The following is a 12,611-nucleotide window of genomic DNA, read 5'->3' on the forward strand; positions in this document are numbered from 1 at the left end:
AAATCACGTTGTGGTTCGGTAATTTCCACAACTTCTTCAGGATCCTCTTCTTCGGGTTCCTCTTCGAGATCTTCTTCTGGAACCTCTACTGGCAATTGTGAATCTTCCCAATTTTCCCAACAATTTTCCACTTTAATGGTAGCACCAAAAGTTAACTTTTCCGTTGGTTCATAAGTCGTATGCTTTGACTCAGCCTCCGAATCACTTGATAAGTAAATGAAATCTGAATCACTAGAGATGCTTATATGATCGGATGAAGTCATCTATCACATAATAGTAGACACGTTAAGAGAATGATATATCTTATAATATTTATATGTTAATAATCTTATGTTTCCAACAATTATATTAAGCAATAATTTTTAAAGCAATTACGGTTGAAGTCCAGACTCACTAATGAATCAAAAATCAGTTAGACACACTAATGAAAAATTTTCTGATTCTCTAAGACCAACGCTCGGATACCTGAAATGCCCCGTTCATATTAATTATAAATGTTTCATATTAATTGGTTTCTTTGCGAGGTTTTGACCTCTATATGAGACGTTTTTCAAATCTTGCATTCGTTTTTAAAAACAACCATAACCTTTATTATGGAATAAAGGTCTTAATGATATAATTTATATTGTCTATCAAAGACAATCTCCACAAATAAATAAGTTTTTACACAACCTATTACAATATGATCAAATATATTACAACAACACTCCGAATGCAAGTTTAAACAATATAAACAATTATGCCGACTCCAAATCTTGACCTTGGGTTGGCATACGAGTATACGACAGCGGAAGCATTTTTAATATTCACCTGAGAATAAAAAATGCTTAAAACGTCAACAAAAATATTGGTGAGTCATAGGTTTAATTTCTAATTAATAATCATAATATTTAATAAGTCACAAGATTTCATTTAATTAAATGCGCAGGATCATTACAACTGCAAAAATCTTTCATACGATGAGTCGCCTGGTAACCGACCTTAACATAGAGCGCTTAAGATATCTGGCATTATACATTCCACTATTCAAATGTATGACAAGGACCCTTTGAAGTACTAAAGCATTTCCACTATTCGAAAATGGGGGTGGTTGGTGCCCTTAGATCTACCTTTAGGATTCGCGTCAATTAGTGTTTTTCACTAATTCTTAGGTTACCAAGCATAATAATAATAATAAGTACAGATATGTGGTATAACAAAACAATCGTAGAATGTAGTTCCATGAACTTGTGCTTATTTTGTAAAACATTTATAAATTTTGCATGTATTCTCATCCCAAAATAATTTAGATAGTAAAAATGGGACTATAACTCACTTGTGATGATTTCCGAATAGATGGTGGTAAGACTTGGCCTTTGACAAATTCACGAACCTAATAATAATATTCTCGTGTCAAGATATATATATATATATATATATATATATATATATATATATATATATATATATATATATATATATATATATATATATATATATATATATATATATATATAAAATTAATATTCCATACTTATGATACTTGTGATAATTTTAATTGTCCATTGTTAGTTGTCCAACGTTCGTAGTCCAATAGTCCAATAGTCCAATAGTATAAATATATATATATATATATATATATATGCTTATATTGTGTTAGAATTTACTAACACTATAATATATTGTCTTAATATAATAAGACACATAATATGTATATTGTCTGAAGCAATCCGCGACCCATTGTATACATGTCTCAGGCTCGATCACAACTCAAGGTATATAATAGTTTGGAATCCATTTCGACCCACAGCTAACTCGAAATTACTGCCAATGATGTCTTATAGTTCGTTCCAATAATATATATAGAAGAAATCAAAATGATATGTCAAAACGCTGTATACGGATCCATGGTGATCAAGTCATATATATATATGGTGCCTTACGATCTTTATTAAGACTATAATATATTGTCGTAGAACTTAATCACGACTATTATAAATGGTATTTTCATAAGTTTGGGAACAAGACATGTATAAATACATGTAGGATACAAGGTAAGTTAGCTAGGATAAGGTTAGCATCCATTTTTATGAATCATGTCCGTAGCTAAAAATTAAGAAAAATATCCAATTTTGTTTTACCCATAATTTCTTCGTTACAAATCCGTTTTGAGTGATTCGAGTTGCCATGGTTTCGTATCGAACTCAACATTATTAATCTTAACGGAAAAAGTATAAGTTTATAGTCAAAAATACAGCTTAGGTGTCAAATAAGAGAAGATAGTCATATCCGTCGTAAGAACGACATCTTGATGACCCTTTTGAAAAACATACTTCCACTTAGAGTTTAACCATGGATTTTGGATATATTTCATATCCATATAAAATAAGATTTTTCACCAAAGAAAATCTTTTAATTCAAAGTTTAAGATAGGTTTTTAAAATTAAACCCAAAACAGCCCCCGTTCGACTAAGACGACGTATATTCGATTTTAAGGTGTTCTTCGTGTTTACAAGTTTTATATCCTTATGTTAGCTTGACGTATAGTCATAATACATGTATTGAAGTATTTTAAAAGTCAAGTTAGAAGGATTAAGTTTATTTGCAAACAAGTTTAGAAATAATCTAAACTATGTTCTTGTTGTTATTAGTTATAACTCAAAATAAGATAGCTATGTGGATATGAATCGAATAAGATTATGAATAAGGCTACTATCTCAAATCAAATGAACAAAGTTGCTGGAAAAATATGGAGAATATCTTGAGTTCAAAGATACCCTTGATGGCTTGGAATTCTTGAAGTAAAATCATGAAATGAACAAAAGTTCGAATAAGAATTCTATCTTGAAATAAGATAGTTATAAGTATATGAATTGAACTAAAGCTTATATATGATTCTTACCTTGATTATAAGATGAAAATCTACTGGAAAGAAAGTAGAATTAGTGATCCTAAAGAGTTGTTGAGTTAGCTTGAAAGATTGGAAGTAAACTTCTTCATGTTGGAAGGTTAACTTGATATGTTCTTGAATGATTCTTGTTATGATGTTTTAAGCTTGTTCTTGAAGTGGTTTATGAGATATATGATGAAAAGTTGCTGAATATTTTGAGTATGTGTTTAAGAGTGAGTTAAAATGAAGATGTAAATGAAATGAGATGTGTATATATACACATACATACATACGTGAATATAGATATAGATATATGATATGTATAGTTTTATTTTGTTAGGAATAAGTCATGGTTAATGACAAAGGATGGTTCCCACAAGTCTCCATCATGTTTATACATGTCTAAAAACTGATTGAGGGCTGCTAATATCAATGATTTGGTATGTATATACCAATAGTAAATACGTTTAGAAGCTGGGTATGATACGGGTATAAATACCGAATGAATACGAGTAGAATTCTTGATAGAATTGAATGAGATTATGAGTATAGCTATCTTTGTTGAGTATAATTATGTTGATATATGTATTTAAGTCTTTCAAAAGTGTATTAATACATCTTAATACAATACATATACATTTAGTTTAAATTAGGGTTTAAGACGTCGAAAAACGTTACATATATGTATATTGTTTCGAAGTCTTTAAGTTAGTAGTCTCATTTTATATATATAACCAATTGTTAATATACTTAATGAAATACTTAAATATCATTTTAAAAATTCATAAATATATATATCCATATATATATTCCATTAAATAATTATCACACGTTATGACGTTCGTGAATCGTCAGACAAACTGGGTGGCCAAACGTTTGTATGAAATTCATTTCAAATAGACAAGTATTAACAAGTTGGATTGCTTAACATGTTGGAAACTTTTAATTATGTAAATATTAATCTTATATATATTAGCGGAAAAATCCGGGTCGTTACAGGGTTCAAGTCCCGTTCGTGGCAATTTGTTTTTTAAAAAAGGCTTCTCTTCAAGGTTGTACTCTATTTTATTGTTATTATTATTATTATTATTATTATTATTATTATTATTATTATTATTATTATTATTATTATTGTTATTATTGTTATAATTATTATCATTAGTATTATTATTAATTTGATTATTATTATTAGAATTATTATTATTAATATTGAAGTTATGATAATTATTATTATTACTATTATTAATTATAGTTATTATTAGTAAGTAAATTATTATTATTAACACTAATACATGCTATATCATTATAATTATTAAGTTAGTTATTATTATTAATTATATTAGTATTATCATTTATTATTATCATTACTAATATTATTATTTAAAGTATTATTAATATGTTATTTTGATAGTAATATTATTAGGATTTCAAGAATACTAAACATGTTAATTTATAATAAAAGGTGTTATGATAAAGATTAGAAAATTGTTATAATTATGCGAATACATGTAGATTATGATTATGAATACAAATTAATATTAAAAGAAACTATAGTCATTAGTTTGTAAATTAAACACGAAGGTTATGATTATTATTATAACTATGAATATACAAGTTTAATAATATTGTTAAAATTAAAAATATAGAAATTTTGGATAAATATTATTATGAAAACTATTAAAATGTTAACTAAAGTATGTTTTAAAAGAATTATTATAGTTAATATTATCATAGTTATTTTAATACAACCTAGTATTATTATCATTATTAACATTATTATTATTATTATTATCACTTTTATCATTATTATATAGTATCAATATTATTACTAATATTAGTATTTTCATAACTATTAATTTCAAACAAATGATCCTCATATAAAAATATACTTAACTTAATTAACAATTATATATATAAAATGAAAATATATAAATAATGAAACTTATAAATTGTTAAATATATAAATTACATCACTAATAATAATATATATTTATTCGATTATAAGTATATGTATTAATATATATACAAATGATATAGGTTCGTGAATCCGAGGCCAACCCTGCACTTGTTCAATGTTGTCATATGTATTTTTACTACAAAATTCAATATCGTGAGTTCATTTGCTGCCTTTTACTCTTTACATTTTTGGGACTGAGAATACATGTGTTGTTTTTACAACTGCTTTATTAAATGCTTTTGAAATATATTTTTGAACTGAGAATACATGAATTTCTTTAATAACTGTTTTACGAAATAGACACAATTAATCGAAACTACATTCTATGATTGAATTATCGAAATCGAATATGCCCTTTTTATCATGTCCGAAGTTGTCCCGGGATGATGGCTAATTTATCATGTCCGAAGTTGTCCCGAAATGATGGCGAATTTATCGTGTCCGAAGTTGTCCCAGAATGATGGCGAATTTATCATGTCCGAAGTTGTCCCGCAATGATGAGGATATTCTATATGCTACTTGTTAAGGTCAATTATCAGGTGTTCAATCCATATGAATGAATTTTATGCATGATGTTTATGGAAAATGGGAATATTAAATCTTGTGGTCTATTAAAATAATGAATTTTATTATTTACGATAAACCTATGAACTCACCAACCTTTTGTTTGACACTTGAAAGCATGTTTATTCTCAGGTATGAAAGAAATCTTCCGCTGTGCATTTGCTCATTTTAAAGATATTACTTGGAGTCATTCATGGCATATTTCAAAAAGATGTTGCATTCGAGTCGTCGAGTTCATCAAGATTATTATTAAGTCATTTATAGTTGGATATATTATGAAATGGTATGCATGATGTCAACTTTCGATGTGATGAAAGTCTGTCTTTTAAAAACGAATGCAATGTTTTTAAAATGTATCATATAGAGGTCAATTACCTAGCGATGTAACCAAATGTAATGTATTCGTCCAGATGGATTAGGACGGGTCCTTTCAGTTGGTATCAGAGCGGTGGTCTTAGCGAACCAGGTATTGCATTAGTGTGTCACACTGATAGTTGTTTAGATGCATTAGTGAGTCTGGACTTCGACCGTGTCTGCATGTCAAAAGTTTTGCTTATCATTTCTTGTCGAAAATTACATGTTTATCATTCTTAGTCTAGACACGTTTTACTGCCTCTGTTGCATAGATAGTGTATAGATAAATTCGTATCTTAGCGTATCTGTTACTGTAAACCTTGCCTGACAGCTTCTGAAGATTCCTCCGTAACTTATGGGATTTTAGTATTATATATGCATATGTAAATTATGTATTGCATGGTACTAATCTACATCCTATAATCTATTTCTTATCGAAAATCCTTCATCTGATCGTACGAGATGAATCCCTCAACCAGTTCGAGTCCCTCGAATTCCGACTTTTATTCCGAGATAGATGTTCACCTAAACTCAGGAAGCAGCGTCACTAGAATGAATCAACCAATCAGCCATCCCCAATTTATCTGATGGGTTCGTAGTCAACTTAATCAATGGAGACGAGAAGAAGGTGATCCTTTCCACCAACTAAATTGCCCTCTTGACGACTGTGACGATCGTTCCAAATCTATATGGATGAACACGTCATTCATTGATTTCATTGCGAGGTATTTGACCTCTATATGATACGTTTTGTAAACATTGCATTCTTTTGAAAAGGCACACCATAAATGAATATTTAAATCAAAGGTTTTCGACATCTAATGATTTCTACATATAGACAATCACCATAAATAATAGTTTACAACTGTACTTTCGTTGACAATGCAGTCAAAATAAGATACATGGTGATGATTTGGTGAATGCAACGTTTTCTTGAAAAATATGTCATGTAAGACTCCATGCACATAGCTTGTCTAACATCTAAGCAAACAGCGGAAGACTTCTAGGAAACCTGAGAATAAACATGCTAACAAGTGTCAACACAAAGGTTGGTGAGTTCATAGTTTTAATGTTTTGTATAATCTGTATATAAAGATGGATCACAAGATTTCAGTTGTTTCATCCAGAAACGTTTATCAAAATATTCTACGAAATTAAGCACCCTGGTAACTAAACTTAACGTATATATAATTTGTACCCTTTGTATAATCATCTTAATAATACACGCAAACCAACGTGTACGCTTCTCAAATAGCATACGTCCGTTAAAAGGCTAGTGCTCTAGCTCGGACGGGGATATCAAGCCCTATGGATCCATATACTACTACTCGCGCCCACCAGTTCTTATAACCGGCAGTTACTAGTTACCAAAGCTAAGGGATTTTCGGTTCAAACTCAGTATAGAATTTAGTATGTACTTGTGTCCATTGTTTTTAAAATAAAGTGCATGTATTCTCAGCCCAAAAATATATATTGCATAATCATTTAAAAAGGGAGCAAATGAAACTCACGCATATAAATATTGTAAATCAGTTTATAAAGCATTTGCATGTATTCTCAGCCCAAAAATGTAGAGAGTAAAAGGGATCTTATGAAACTCACCTTAGCAGCATATAAAGTCGTTCACCAAAATGTGATCGAAACACGGATTACCAAATAACCGTAGATTTCAACGTATCAATATTGAGATTCAATATTGTAGGAAAGTACGTAGACGCAACGGAGATGATAAACACTAGGTTTGATTCACAAATATACCCCCGAACATTACCCATAATCTCCTTGGCAATAACCCATAATTTCCTTAGCTCTATCCCGCTTGAAAACCATTTTGAAAGTGACACGCTCATGACCTCGTCGTAGTATTTTATGTATAATACTAATTAATAATAATACTACTAATAATAATAAGATTAATAATAATATTAATTTTAATAATAATAATAATAATAATAATAATAATAATAATATAATTAATAAATATGTATACGAGTGTAATATGTATGTGTGTAAATAAAATGAACTGACTTCGGCTGAATTTATAGATCCTGACTTGTCCCAGCCCTCCATGAGATCGCATGGGTCTGAGGCACAATGGCCATGCGATCGCATGGCCTCTTTTTCCAGCTCAGGTTTGTTTAACTTCTTCCTCGTCGATATATTTTTATATTATATATATATATATATAATATATTTAATTTATATAATTAATTATATATTATATTTAATTCACATGCATAGTTGACTTGAACTTTTCATTCCGATGACTCGTACGTTTACGCTCGACTTATGTCCCGCTTCCGGTTTCTCGAACGCATTTTCGTACGCTTAGAAAACTCGTATTTTATGTTTCGTGACATGTACCTTTGTCTAAATATAACCTTAAATTATCTATAAACTATATCACTAGAATTGTAACTTATACACTTGAGTGTTTTGGTCATTTACTTCTATAAATCATCGTCTCGCTATTTGTTAATATATATATATATATATATATATATATATATATATAATACATACATTTTCATTTTGAAATAGTGTTTTACTGTAGTAATTCACTGTAGCAAAGTCAATTTCACTGTAGCAAATAGTGATTTTTGAAAACACTATAGCATTTTGGGTACTGTAGCAATTTGAAAATACTGTAGCAAATTAGTGTTTTACTGGTTCATCTTAAACGTTTTAGTTCACTTATCTAAATATCAATCGAATTAACAAACGAATGTTACTATCGTTTACTAAATAACTTGAAATTATATATATGTGTATATCTTTCTTTGATATATATAGATCAGTTTTTAAATACACATTGGAAGTTATTTATAATTAATTTTAATAATAAATATTTCAACCTATCATATATATTCAAATAGATATTTAAACTAATAAGTTTAATGTACGGTATCAAACAATTAATACATTGTTATTTTTTTTCAAGTTATAGTATATATGTATCTATTTACATATAATTATTCGCGAATCGTCGAAAACAACCGAAGGGTATTTAAATATATAAAAGTAGTTCAAAAATTTTGAGATTCAGTTTTACAGAATTTTCTTATCGTGTCGAAAATGTTAACAATACAAAGATTAAGTTTAAATTTGGTCAGAAATTTCCGGGTCATCACAGTACCTACCTGTTAAAGAATTTTCGTCCCGAAATTTGAGTGAGGTCGTCATGGCTAACAATAAAAATGTTTTAATGACGAATATGAGTTGATAATAGAGTTTTATCTATGTTTGAATAATATGGATAAAATAATTCAATTACTCGAAGCGTATGAGAGAAGTTATCATAATCAAGTGAAATGGAGAATAGAGATGCGTCTTATCTCTTGATGTAGTAACAATTGATTTTCGGATTTTAAGGAATAGAAAATCTTCATAATCTAAATAAGATTTGATTCTTCAAAATTTGCGGAAATTAGGATTTTCTTTGATTAAATGTGTAATCTGCCTCGATTGCTATGTCTGATATTTCGCTTATAAATTGACCACTTCCGTTTCATTTATTTTCACCATTCCTATTATCTTCTTCCTTATTTCATACTTACAAAAGATTTGTGAAAATACTTCATCCAGTTCTGATTCTTGATATTTTCTTGGCTATCATATCATTCATTCTCCTTTTTCATCTGCCACCAGAGGAGGTTATCTTCTTCTACTATTACCTTGGGGTTATATTTTTTTTCATTCTCCCGTGTCTTTATATTGGTATACGCATTGATATACACGGTTCGTAATTTCGGGGTTGTTTTCGGGCTTCATATTTTCCATTATATTTTGGAGCTTCTTGCTTTCGTTCTCTTCCCGACTTTAAGTCACGCGAATAATGGTCCAGAATTCGTAACTATACAGTTCGGAATGAACATAGTTAATATTCTAAGAAAGAAATTGTAATGGCACGATATTGATTTGTCAAATTACCAGAATATCTGGAAAAGACCGAATCATCAAGAAAAATATTTTCTTGATATGTTTAGAGGTTAAATAGAATGAAAGAGTTATGTAACATGGTTCATGATGAGGATATGATCTGTGAACCTTTATCACGTTCCATTAGAAACTCAGCATGACTTACTGTAATATAATCACATTGATCAAGTGTCATTATATTATACTAACTCATGCTTCAGCTCCCAACACCACTTCCAAAATATTCATATTTTAAACTTGAAAGTTTCAGAATTTAGAAACTAAAATAGTTTCTTTTATGATGTAACACAGATATCGCAAGGAGAAAATTGATTTCTGATACGAATGATTATGAAATTATCTCCAGAAATATGGAGGATATTTATAATGAAAGATACGATGATATCTTAGAATTTCTAATATCAAAGGATGATGAAGAATATTGTCCGCAAGGGTTTAGATTCGGAAGTAAGGTATTCGTTAATGGCTTCAGTAAATACTGAATCTTTTGGATTCTTTGAAGGCAGGTTTCGTCCTTGTGATTTATCCACAGCCTCCTTCATACTTTGCTCAATCCGTTTTTTAGTTCCAAACTTTCTCTTTTTCTGAGCTTTGCCAGCGCACTATCCTTTATCATCAAACTTTTTACTGTTAAGGTCGTTTACAGTTTTTGCTGCTTCATCAGCATTTTTCAAGATTTCGAGAACTAGTTCGTAGTTTAAGGTGTTTTTCAGAAACTTCACATTCAAAATCTGTAAGTCTAGAAGATCGATGTTATCTATATATAACTGTTGTCGTAGAAAATACTGCGAGATTCAAAATACTGATTGTTAATTCCCGGTAGTTGTAATGGCAATTACCGTTACAAGATGTGGATGAGTACATGATATGGTTTCAATGAACAATTATAATGGTTTTTCGGAGAGACTTTACATCACAGATTAATGAATTTGCTGGTACCTTTACTGTTAATGTGGTGCAACATGAAAGGTTCCCCAGTAACAAAAACGTATATGCCAAAGTTACAAGTCTGAAAGGTCATCGTTGACTGGTTGAACGGTTGATAATACTGGATACTTTTGAAAAGGAATTGCAAAGTTATTTTCAGTAAAAACAATGCTAAAGGTTCTTGCACAGATTTAAAGTCAAAGTATAGCTTTGAAAGATATAGAGATTTAAGAATGATGTCACCCGTTAAATCTTGACTTGGATTTTGATCTGTCAATATCAGAATATGTAATTGAATTTGTATGGAAATGATTGTATATCGCTGTGAGCATAGTTAATAATGTTTGAATCAAAGTTGAAGAATGTACAGTATAACATATTAATTGTGAACTTATATATTTCTCGGGAATTACCTACCCGTTAAAGATTTCACAAGTAATATTTTATACAAAAGAATTTTCATTACAGTCTTTATGAAAATATATGTATGTATATTTCTTCAGATGTAATACGGATTTGATGAGTTAATATCATATTAAGCTCATTTGATTTTCAGCTTGACTTAGAAATGATTAATCTCTAAAACATTAAAGATTACATAATCTTTGCGGAGTTTTTCACTAATGAAATCAACACTTCATTATTTATTCTTATTGATATTTCTCGGTGAAGGATGTTGGTGCTCGTGGAATTTTTGTTAACCTTACAAGACACAGATGATGTTTTCTGGAAAGTTTCAAGTATATCGAAATTGAAAATGTAAAATCAATCATGTAATTGATTAATACACTTGGTTTATTATGAAATGGAATTCATTGGGTTGAAATAGAGATTGTAGTTAACGAAGGTTAAGTTGTTAACAAAGGATGTACATCATAGCATATTAATAATATGAATTTAACCGAGTAGTATTTACCCTTTTTCAATTCATACTTAATAGCTTAGTACGAAAAGATTTATGATGGTTTTAAAATATATATAAGATATACATATAAATTCTTAAGAGGGAATGAGTTAATATTTCATAACTCGTTGATACAAATATACGCGTTGTTGACTTGTAATAATATCCACGGTGCTTTCTTGAACTGGCGGAGCTTGTGATGTTAGAGGTGCTGATGATTCTAATGATGTTGACAGCACTGACTGTGCTGGTGAGGCTAAGGGTACTATTGATGTTGTTGGTAAAACAAGTCTAGCTTGTACCTTACGCATCATTCTTGTCAGGGTTTCTATTCTTCCTTCTATTCATCTGATTTACGGTAAGAACTGGGATAAATAATCTCTAAGATTTTAGAGATTACATAATCGCCTTAGAATATTTCTTTGATGAAGTTATGAATCAATACTTCATCATTTATTGTTGTTGGCACTTCTTGGTATCTACGGTGCGTATGATGGTGATATCCGAAGTACAGTTTTTAGATGTGATATTGAGGTGTGGGATGCGGATGTGGTTGTTGGTGGTGGTAATGGTACTGTTGTTGTTGATGATGGTGGTACTGGTTATGCTGCTGGTGCTGCTACTGGTATTTGTAACCTTCGCACCATATCTCCAAAGCCACTAACAGAGCGCGAAGCTCGTTGACTTCTTCTATTATACCGGGATGATCAGTGGTTCAGATGAGCGGACGAATAAGATTTAGAATGTGAGATAGTATATAATCATGGCTAGATACTCTGGAAATGAGAGAGAAAATGGTATTACGAACAGGTTCGCCAGTAAGTGCTTCAGGTTCTTCGCCAAGAGGGCAATGTGGTGGATGGAAGGGATCGCCTTCTTCTTGTCTCCAATGACTAAGTAAGCTACGAACCCATCCCCAATTCATCCAGAATAAATGATGGCTAATTGGTTGATCCATTCCGGTTATACTGTCTTCGGAGTTCAGGTGAATATCCATATCGGAATAGCTGTCGAAATTTAAGGAATTTGAACTAGATACGTGATCCATCTTGTATAATTAGAGAGATAATTTTTGATATGAAATAGATTATAGAATT

The sequence above is a fragment of the Rutidosis leptorrhynchoides genome, chromosome 9 (genome assembly GCF_046630445.1).
Source record: "Rutidosis leptorrhynchoides isolate AG116_Rl617_1_P2 chromosome 9, CSIRO_AGI_Rlap_v1, whole genome shotgun sequence".
In the NCBI taxonomy this organism is placed as follows: Eukaryota; Viridiplantae; Streptophyta; class Magnoliopsida; order Asterales; family Asteraceae; genus Rutidosis; species Rutidosis leptorrhynchoides.